Here is a 9,486-nt window from a genome sequence, read left to right on the forward strand (position 1 = left end):
GGCGCTACAGCCGATTTAGTGGCGCTGATGTTATTTCAGCGGCGCCAGAATATTTAGCCACTCAGTATGGTTGTTACGCTAGTTATTTTGGGTTCCTTTTTGCAATATATTTTGGGTTCCTTGGTACGCTAGTTAGCCCCTCTAAGAAATTTGACATTATTTTTAATAATCGGCTTGATTACGTAAAGTGATCGACCTGATGAAAGATCGTCTCACTTAGCTTAAAGGGCCTAAGCATTGGCTCATAGTGTGGGGAATATTTCAAGCGTTAATCCCCTAGCTTGAACCCCTCTATGATCATACACTAAAGTACGGTGGCGTCCAATGGGAAGGAAGCTAGAGCAAAAGAGTCGCCAACAAGTTTTTTTAGGAACTTGTAAACCGTTCACGAGGTGAAGGTTACACCCCTTAACGATCCAAGAGATCGTCAACTCCATAAGGTCTTGAACCAAACAGGGTTCGGGGATGAAGGTACAAATCCAACCTAAAAGAGATTGAACCCGCCCTAATAATAGGCCTCTACTTTATCCCGAACTAACATGCAATCAATAGGATTAACCCTAAACATGTTTATCTATGTTGGTTGAATATTAATGCACAAATAAAACTATTATTGGCGATCACTTGTATTATAATCAAATTAACCCTAAACAAGATTATTAATTATCTTATTAAGCGTGATTACAAGTACCAATTCCCTTTAAACATGCGTAAAAGGTGTGATAAAGCAATAACAATAAATATAAAGCAACATAATATATCATCATTATAATAATAATCATGTTAAAGCATAATAAAAATAACCAGATCCTAGGCATGATACTAACGAGATTAATAACAAACCCTAGCATGTCACTAAACAATAAAAATCATATCTTCAGCTTTAACATGATACTAACAATCATAAATGTTAGGAAGAACATAAAAGGTATCATACTTTTAATTATACTAAGTATTAAAGTTGCCCTAGACATGATACTAGGAATTTATTGTTGTCACCCTAAACATCAAACTAAGGAAAACATCCTAACAAGATACTAGGAATCAAAATAACAATCTAAGCATGATTTCTAATAACAAAAAACACACGTTAATAACTTCAAAGAAAATAATAAGCAAAACAATTCAAATAAATTAAATAATGGAAAGAGAGATTTGGGACTAAACCCTCAAAAATTAAACCTTTCACGTCTAGGGCAAAGGCAACTTCTAAAATGGCTAGGTATATCTAGATCTAATGAATGCGGGATTTTGTTTGTAAAAGGCTAGTTCAGAAAAGAGAGAGAAAGAGAATAATGAAGGAAATCTTGATGAGAGTTGGTAAAAATAGAGAGAATTGGTGATTGTTGATGATTGAAATATGGTTATCGAAAACAGAGTTTTTAGCACGTTATTTATATAGAAAATCAGCCAAAAAGATAAAATATCAAAACAGAGTTCTGGCGCAGATAAAAACTGATTAGCGCCAATGCTGGCTATTGGCGCCAGACGCCATCGTTAGCGCCAGGCGCTAAAGCTAGCGCCAAGAGTAGCGCCAGGCGCTACAGCTGGCGTTTGACGCTGATTCAGAAATTCACGCACTTTCTTAAAATCAGATAAAAATTGTCGTACAAGAGGATAAAGTCGTTTCTTCCTCAAAAAATGTTCTTTGATTTTAATTAATACTCTGAAAAAGTCAAAAGTCAATTTATCAATGCTAATTGAATGAAGAATGAAAAGAACCTTCTAGAAGAATCTAGAAGACTAAAAAAATTCCTAATTGCATTAGGGATTATAAATCTATATTAGGCCCTACCCTATATCATTGGGCCGCATATAAGGCTCAAACCGAGCTCGGTTCAGTAAATTGGCCATAACTTCCTCAATATTCAATGGAATTGGGCTTATAATATATCGTTGTGAAGCTCTTGTCAAGCCCCATCCAACCACACTACTATTGGACCCATATCATGAACCAACCAAACTGGATTGGCTGTTTTTCTTAAAATAAGTTTTCAAAAACAGAGAGAAGAGAAAAGAAATTAAAACTGTCCACAACACTAGACTTTCTACACTTTCACTTCATTCAATTATGATTCGATGTGAAAGGTACTCATCATCGGGTTTGGTTTTGGGGAGACACAAATGGGTGTCTATAGAAGCCCCCACTTTGACTGAGTTTGGAGAAACGCAAGTTTCGAAAACAAAAGTCAAAGTATCGATAGGGACAGAGAATGATTCAGAACGTTCTGCGATCCTAAACCACTCTAGTAACGCCGATACCTGCAAACTAGCGTTAGTTAAACAGATAAGAGAGTTAAGAAACGCGTATCTTGAACCGTCGAGCACACGTCTCTAGAGTAACTGATTTGCTGCCGCTTTACTGTCGTTTTGATGACCTCCTGCCAAGAGAATGCCATCCCGCTTGAAAACTGCTACACTTGTAACTGCTTCTAATTTAGAAGATTGCTTCGCTTGAAACGATCCTCTTCCGCTTTGATAATATTCCACGTCCAAGGGAATACTATCGAAGATTGCTTCGCTTAAAACAATCCTCTTCCGCTTTGTGACCATCTTCCACGTCCAAGGGAACATGATCAAAGACAACTTCGCTTGAAATAACCTTCAGTTGTTTATGACAACTATCCACAATCTAAGGAACGCCACCTTGCTGTTTCAATGTTCACTCATCTCTGAACAAAGAGCTTCTTTTTTTAGATATGTTCACGCGCCTTAGGACAAAGAGCTTAATGGAAATGTTCACGCGTCTCCAAACAAAAGAGCTTGTAAGAAATGTCCACGCGTCTCTGAACAAAAGAGCTTTGATGATAATATTCCGAAGAGAAATTTCTGAAGACCAACGCTTGCCGATCTCTAAACCTCGCTTGAACTTTGCTTCCGTTATGCCAGTACGTCGACGGTTTGCTGTTTGGGAATAGTTGCCAACACAACTCTTGTATGATGTATGACAATCCGATTTAGGGAAAGTTGTCAATGCTTCATAACAATCCATCCTTGGAAATGTTGCCACGATGAAGCGACAATTCGTATCTCGGAAAATTTACCAAAATCCAATTTTTGGAAAAAGTTGCTAATGCTTCGTAACAATCTGTCATAAGAATTTTGCTACGATCGACAATCCATATCTTGGAATATAACTCTTGAAAGCAATCCACTTTGGAAATTTTCCAACGCTATGTGACAATCCTTGTAGGAAAATATTGCCACAATTGACAATCCACGTCTTGGAATATTTGCAAAAAAGAGTCGACCGACAATCCAATTCGGGGAAATTTGCAACTTACTGAAATGAGTGACAATCCACATTGAGTAACCTTTGCCGAAATTTATGATAAATAGAGTCCTACAACAATCCTTTGGGAAATTTTGCCATAGGGAACTGGGTGTATGACAATCCAATCTCGGAAAACATGCCAGCGATGACAATCCGAACTTAGATAAAATTGCCAAATAGAGAAGGAGCACGACAATCCACGCTTGGAAACTTTTCCAGAGATGACAATCCAATCTTGGAAAAATTTTCGTTGAAGTAGCCACACGACAATCCATTTTCGGAAATATTGTCAGTTAGGGGTGACAATCCAATTTTTGGAAAAATTGTCGTTTAAAAAGAATACGCGACAGTCCATATTTGGAAATATTGTCGTCTAAGTGCTTGCTTTTACACCGATACGTTGGTGCTTGTAATGAGCCAGTGTTTTAGGCGCTTAAGCTAAGTGAGACGATTTTTTGTCAAGTCAATCACTTACTACGATTGTAATCGAGCCGACTATAATCATGTCAATTTGCTTATAGGGGCTAACTAGCGTACCAAGGAACCCGAAATTGTTGTATGAGGTCGAAATCACCTTTTTAAGAGGCTTCGAGCTTTGTCGCTGCTGAAATATCTCTGGTGCCAAGAATTGACTCTGTCGCCAGACACTGGGATCTAGTGCCAGGCGCTAAAAGCTTTTGCCAGACGCTAGATGTTTTCGTCTGGCGCTGGGGTAGGGTCTTCCCTATTCTGCTACACCTGTATTTATTTTTTACTATAGAACTTTGCTAATTTCTTTAACCATCTTAGGGTTGACCTAAGGTTTAATGTCGCTTGACTCATCGACTTGACACGACTCAAGGTATAAACTTGACTTGCTGTGACTGACTGACTCGAGGTTGACTCGACTCAAAGTGAAATGATATGTGTGACTCATGACCCGTGTGTGCATTGTAATGTGATTGTGCGACTCGAAAAATGCAAAAAACAAAAATTTTCCGTCAGTTTTGTGGAGGGTACCGACTTTCTCCCAAAAAAGAAATACGCGAAAAAAGAAAGAAGCGAAGTTTTTGAAGGTGCATGTTGAATGAGCTTAGTCAAATGTCATTTGGTACTATCTCTCAAGGTGCAAGGATTAACCGATCCTAGGCTATCTCAATTGTTGACTCAATGATGAAAGTATTTAGGTAACTTAGGCACGGAAGCTAAGATACTTCGTACTTCGTGATGCAATGACAATTTATGACTGATGAGTGATGCTGATATGAAAAGGCGTGCTTCAGCGTTGTGTTAAGATTTCATGACAAAGGGTTCCTAAAGGAAAGTATATTTGGTCATGTATTTGTGCGGTGTGTGAAAGTGACACTAAAGCTAGGCCGCAAGAGCTAAGTTTGTGGAAAGATATTATTTGTTAAAATAGTCAAATGGTGGTGACTCTTAGGCTAGGTAAGCTAATGATGTAGGGATCAAGCCCCCAAGTGTAGCTCTACATGGATAGGGATGAGCATAGGAGATCCCTTGATATGATCAATTATGAATGTAAATATGAATGCATTTTCATTACGGCCGCACCTCGATGTGAGGTTGCCTACGTATCCGTTAGGAATCAGGCCGAACATAGCTCTAGCCGAACCTCGCACAAGTATCTGTATACCTCAAAAATGTCTTTTTAAGGGTTGTAACGTGGTTAGGCTAAAGTTTGTAGAAGAAGGGGATAAAGGCTCAAGACCCTCGATAAGCCCCCAAGGTGTGCAACCTTGCTTTTGGATCTTTATATTTTTATGCTTGAGTTTCTATTCTTTTTTAGCTCTCTCTTTTTTTGCTTTATATATTTCTGCTCTTTTTTTGCTTTTGCACTTTATATTTTTATAAGTGTGGGCAATCTCAATCATGCGGTCTATCACTCACTTGACATTCATGTTTCTCAGGCAAGGTACCGAGCACTCGATAAGAGACACAATCTGAGACGTGTTCATATCAAGGATATTTTCATATCAAAGACATTGGAACACTTGCCCATTTGTACACTTTTATTATTATTATTTTTTTATTATTATTTTTTATTTTGATCTTTTGAAATCACTCAAGCTTTTAAAATTGCATAAGTTACACACCATCCCATCCCAAGGTTAGGTAGATGTAGGTTGAAAACTAAAAGGTCTATCGTTAGACGAGGCTCAAAGTGGTTTATAAAGAAAGGATGTATAATTGAAGGGTTAAAGGTAATATGATGTGGCTACAAGGGGTGCCTCAAATCATTGGTATACCTTGTGCTTAATTTGAAAATGTTTCAATGCAACGCAATGATCATATGCAAGGAAATAAATGCTTATTTTATTAAAAGGGAAAATAAATAATGATCCTATAAAATTAATCTAAGGGAAAAGAAAGAAATCTACAAAAATAATATAAGGGAAGAGAAAGGTTCCTATGCTAGACTTATTTGGGAAACGGAAAAATGAAAAAAAAAATAGAAAAAGAGGTCATGAAATCTTGTCGTTGAAGCTCGCCTCTTGTCTTGTGTCATTCGCTTCATCATCACCCAGTCTTCTCGCTAGCTAGAGGCAATGGGATCTTGGTTGCTTCTATGAGATCTTGAATGAGATTTTGAAACCTGTAGCATTCATCAGTGCTATGACCATTTCCTCAATGGTACTTGCAATAGGAGTTGGGATTCCAACTCGAAGATCGATTTTCTGGCGTTGGATCCTCGGTAGGGCCAATAGGTTTGATTAATCCTCGATCGTAGAGACGATCGAAAGCAGCATCGTAGGTCATTCCAATGGGTTTGAGTTCTATCCTGGGTTTCCTTTTAGATCCTTGATTGCCCATTGCTAAGACACCACTATGGTCAAAGGTACTAACATTATTACTAGAGTGGGCGTTTTCGGAAAAAGAAGGATTTTCGTTCTTCTTTCCTTTCCAGCCACTGTGGTTACTATTGTTAGTAGCTTTTTGCTTTGCAAGGTCATCTTCGATTTCAATTCCTATGTCATAAATGGCTTTGAAAATATTCAGATTGTGTTGATATTTTAAATGCTTCGAATACTTCTCTTGGAGATTCTTGATAAACATCCTCACATATTCTTTTTCAGTGGGCACCTCAATCACCTTAAAGGAAGTTTCCCTCCATTTATTAAAGAAAGAAGTAAAGCCTTCATTCTCTTTGTCTTAACACCTCATGTTGTCTATAGTCGGTTTCAACTTGAATATTACACTTGTACCTATCAATGAAAGCGTTTACAATCGATTCCCAGGTAGAGGTTTTCTCTTTGTCAAGGGAGAAGAACCATTGTTCGCAAGCGGTTTCAAGAGATAGTGAGAGTAGAGAGGGGAAAACCTTCTTATCGATACCCTTAATGTTCATTATAGTTTCGAAAGCTCTTAGATGGAAGTAAGGGTAATCTGTTGCCTTGAATTTGGGGATGTCAGTGGCGTTGAACTTATGCAGAAGAAGTTCCTTGTTAAGCGAGACCCCTTGTGAAATCATGCCCTGAAATTTATAGTCACTAGATAGCTTTCTCAAAATTTATTGCATGAGGTTCATTTGTTGTTGCTTCACAGGGTCATCAATTTTGAGGGTTAAAGCCTTTAACACCTCAGTCACGTCAGTCAATTGACTCCTAAGTTCATTAACTTCCTCTTGAGTTGCCATTATCTTTTTAGCCTTCCCCTTTTGACGAATTGGTTTATCAAAAAGTGAAACTTGAATAAAGAGGTTGTCCTTGATTAATCGCCCTTCTCTCCTCCACCAAGTATTGTGGAAAATGAATTTGGGGATATTCGTTGTTAATTATTTGACTCAATCTTTATTCAACATGCAATGGATGGAGGAAGTGAAGAAAGATTGTAATAGAATGTGATGAAAAATGACGTAGATGGAGGGATATGAAGAATTAGGAGTAGGATGTACCCCCCAACTCAAATGACGGAAAGACCGACTTATGCATGAACCTAAGACATGGTCATGGTGATACATACTCGAAGTGTGTGCTAAGACTAGTGAGTGTAGGTGATATGTTAAGACTCGTGTCCTGACCATGTGGCTAGACTATGTGACTAAACTCAATTAATTACTCGACAAGGTGTTATTGACAGCGAAATTTAACCAACTTAATTAGCAAACTGGTTAATTAGACACTAGGTGATGACTCGATTAATAATCCGAATTGTCGGCAAAACGACAGGACTGGCTTCGTACTGTGTAGTGTAGCGCCAGACGAAAGAGCTATCGCCAGGCGCCACACTCTACAGAGTGGCGCTACAGTCAAGACTTTGGCGCCAATGCTGGAGCTCAAATCTGAGACTATTTTTGGTGTTATTAATCAACAGGGGTATGCCTAAAGTCGTACTGGGTCAATCCTGATTAAAATATTAGACTTTATTTACTCAAATTAATTAATTAATTAATTAGGCAAAGTTCTTTAAGTCATTAATTTATTTAATCTCAATACAAGTCAAACAAACGGTTAAGAAATCATAGTACATGCGCAACAAATAATGCACAATTAGTCAAGTAGGCACAATATGATGCAATGAGTTTGCAACCTAACCATGGCTCTAGTTCTCTAAAGTTCGAGATATGGTTTAGTTAATAGAGGGTCCATGGTTAATTGTCCGGATGCACCGCACGGAATCCTAACCGTGAAGGGTTGTCGCGAGTGGATAGGACACCGCGAGTTTTAGAAAAAACTCGCTTCCATGGTTTGGTGAATACAACATTGTCAGAAGTACCCTTTGTTGCTCAGAGCGTTCAATCAGGTAGATGGATCATGAATTCCCAGAGGGTTATGTCCATATGAAGAACACATATGGGTTTCAGAAAAGTGAGAAAAACTCAATCAGGAAGTAGGATCGAGCAAACAATGCGAAAAACTGGTCGAAATTAGAACACATATTTCTGGCTCGGTATTGGAAGAATTTGGCGCCAGCAAACAGAGGTTGGCGCCAGGATTTAGCTTTAGCGCCTGGCGACAAAGCTGTCGTCTAGCGCTACAGTTAAATGTCTGGCGCCAGCTTCTGTTCGCTGACGCTAATTCCTACATGCCTCAGCAGCTTTCTGTGCTCGATAAAATTTTCCAGTTTCGCGCAGTGTTATTTCGGTCCTAGTTGAGAAAGATATTTCTCCAATTTCCTACGTGTAAAATCCTATGTTTTTAACTCATTACGAATGGTCTTTTCAATGAGATCTTTTTTATGCATATAACAATAATGTTAATCAAAATTACGCACATGAAATACTTAGAACGTTTTGAGTCTCATCCACTCATTCCAAATCATTGCCGAAACAAATTCAGGAATTAAAATAGAAATCCTCCCCAGTGGAGTCGCCAAATAAATGTGGGGAATATTTCAAGCGTTAATCCCCTAGCTTGAACCCCAATGTGATAATACACTAAAGTACGGTGGCGTCCAAAGGGAAGGAAGCTAGACCAAAAGAGTCGCCAACAAGTTTTTTTAGGAACTTGTAAACCGTTCACGAGGTGAAGGTTACACCCCTTAACGTTTAAAGAGATCGTCAAATCCATAAGGTCTTGAACCAAATAGGGTTCGGGGATGATGGTACAAATCCAACCTAAAAGAGATTGAACCTGCCCTAATAATAGTCCTCTACTTTTTTCTGATCGTATTCATGTGCGCTTTCTAACTAACATGCAATTAATAGGATTAACCCTAAACCTGTTTATCTATGTTGGTTAAATATTAATGCACAAATAAAACTATTATTGGCGATCACTTGAATTATAATCAAATTAACCGTAAACAAGATTATTAATTATCTTACTAAGCGTGATTACAAGTACCAATTTCCTTTAAACATGCATAAAAGGTGTGATCAAGCAATAACAATAAATATAAAGCAACATAATGTATCTTTATCATAATAATAATCATGTTAAAGCAAAATTAAAATAGCAAGATCCTATGCATGACACTAACAAGATTAATAACAAACCCTAGCATGTCACTAAACAATAAAAATCATATATTTAGCCCTAGCATGATACTAACAATCATAAATATTAGGAAGAACATAAAAGGTATCATACTTTTAATTATACTTAGTATTAAAGTTACCCTAGACATGATACTAGGAATTTATTGTTGTCACCCTAAACATGAAATTAAGGAAAACATCCTAACATGATACTAGGAATCAAAATAACAATCTAAGCATGATTTCTATATCATAATATCAATAAAAACCATAAAAGTACTTACTTTGATGCCTC

Source organism: Chenopodium album, chromosome 8 (assembly GCF_948465745.1).
Source record: "Chenopodium album chromosome 8, dcCheAlbu1.1, whole genome shotgun sequence".
Taxonomy (NCBI): domain Eukaryota; kingdom Viridiplantae; phylum Streptophyta; class Magnoliopsida; order Caryophyllales; family Amaranthaceae; genus Chenopodium; species Chenopodium album.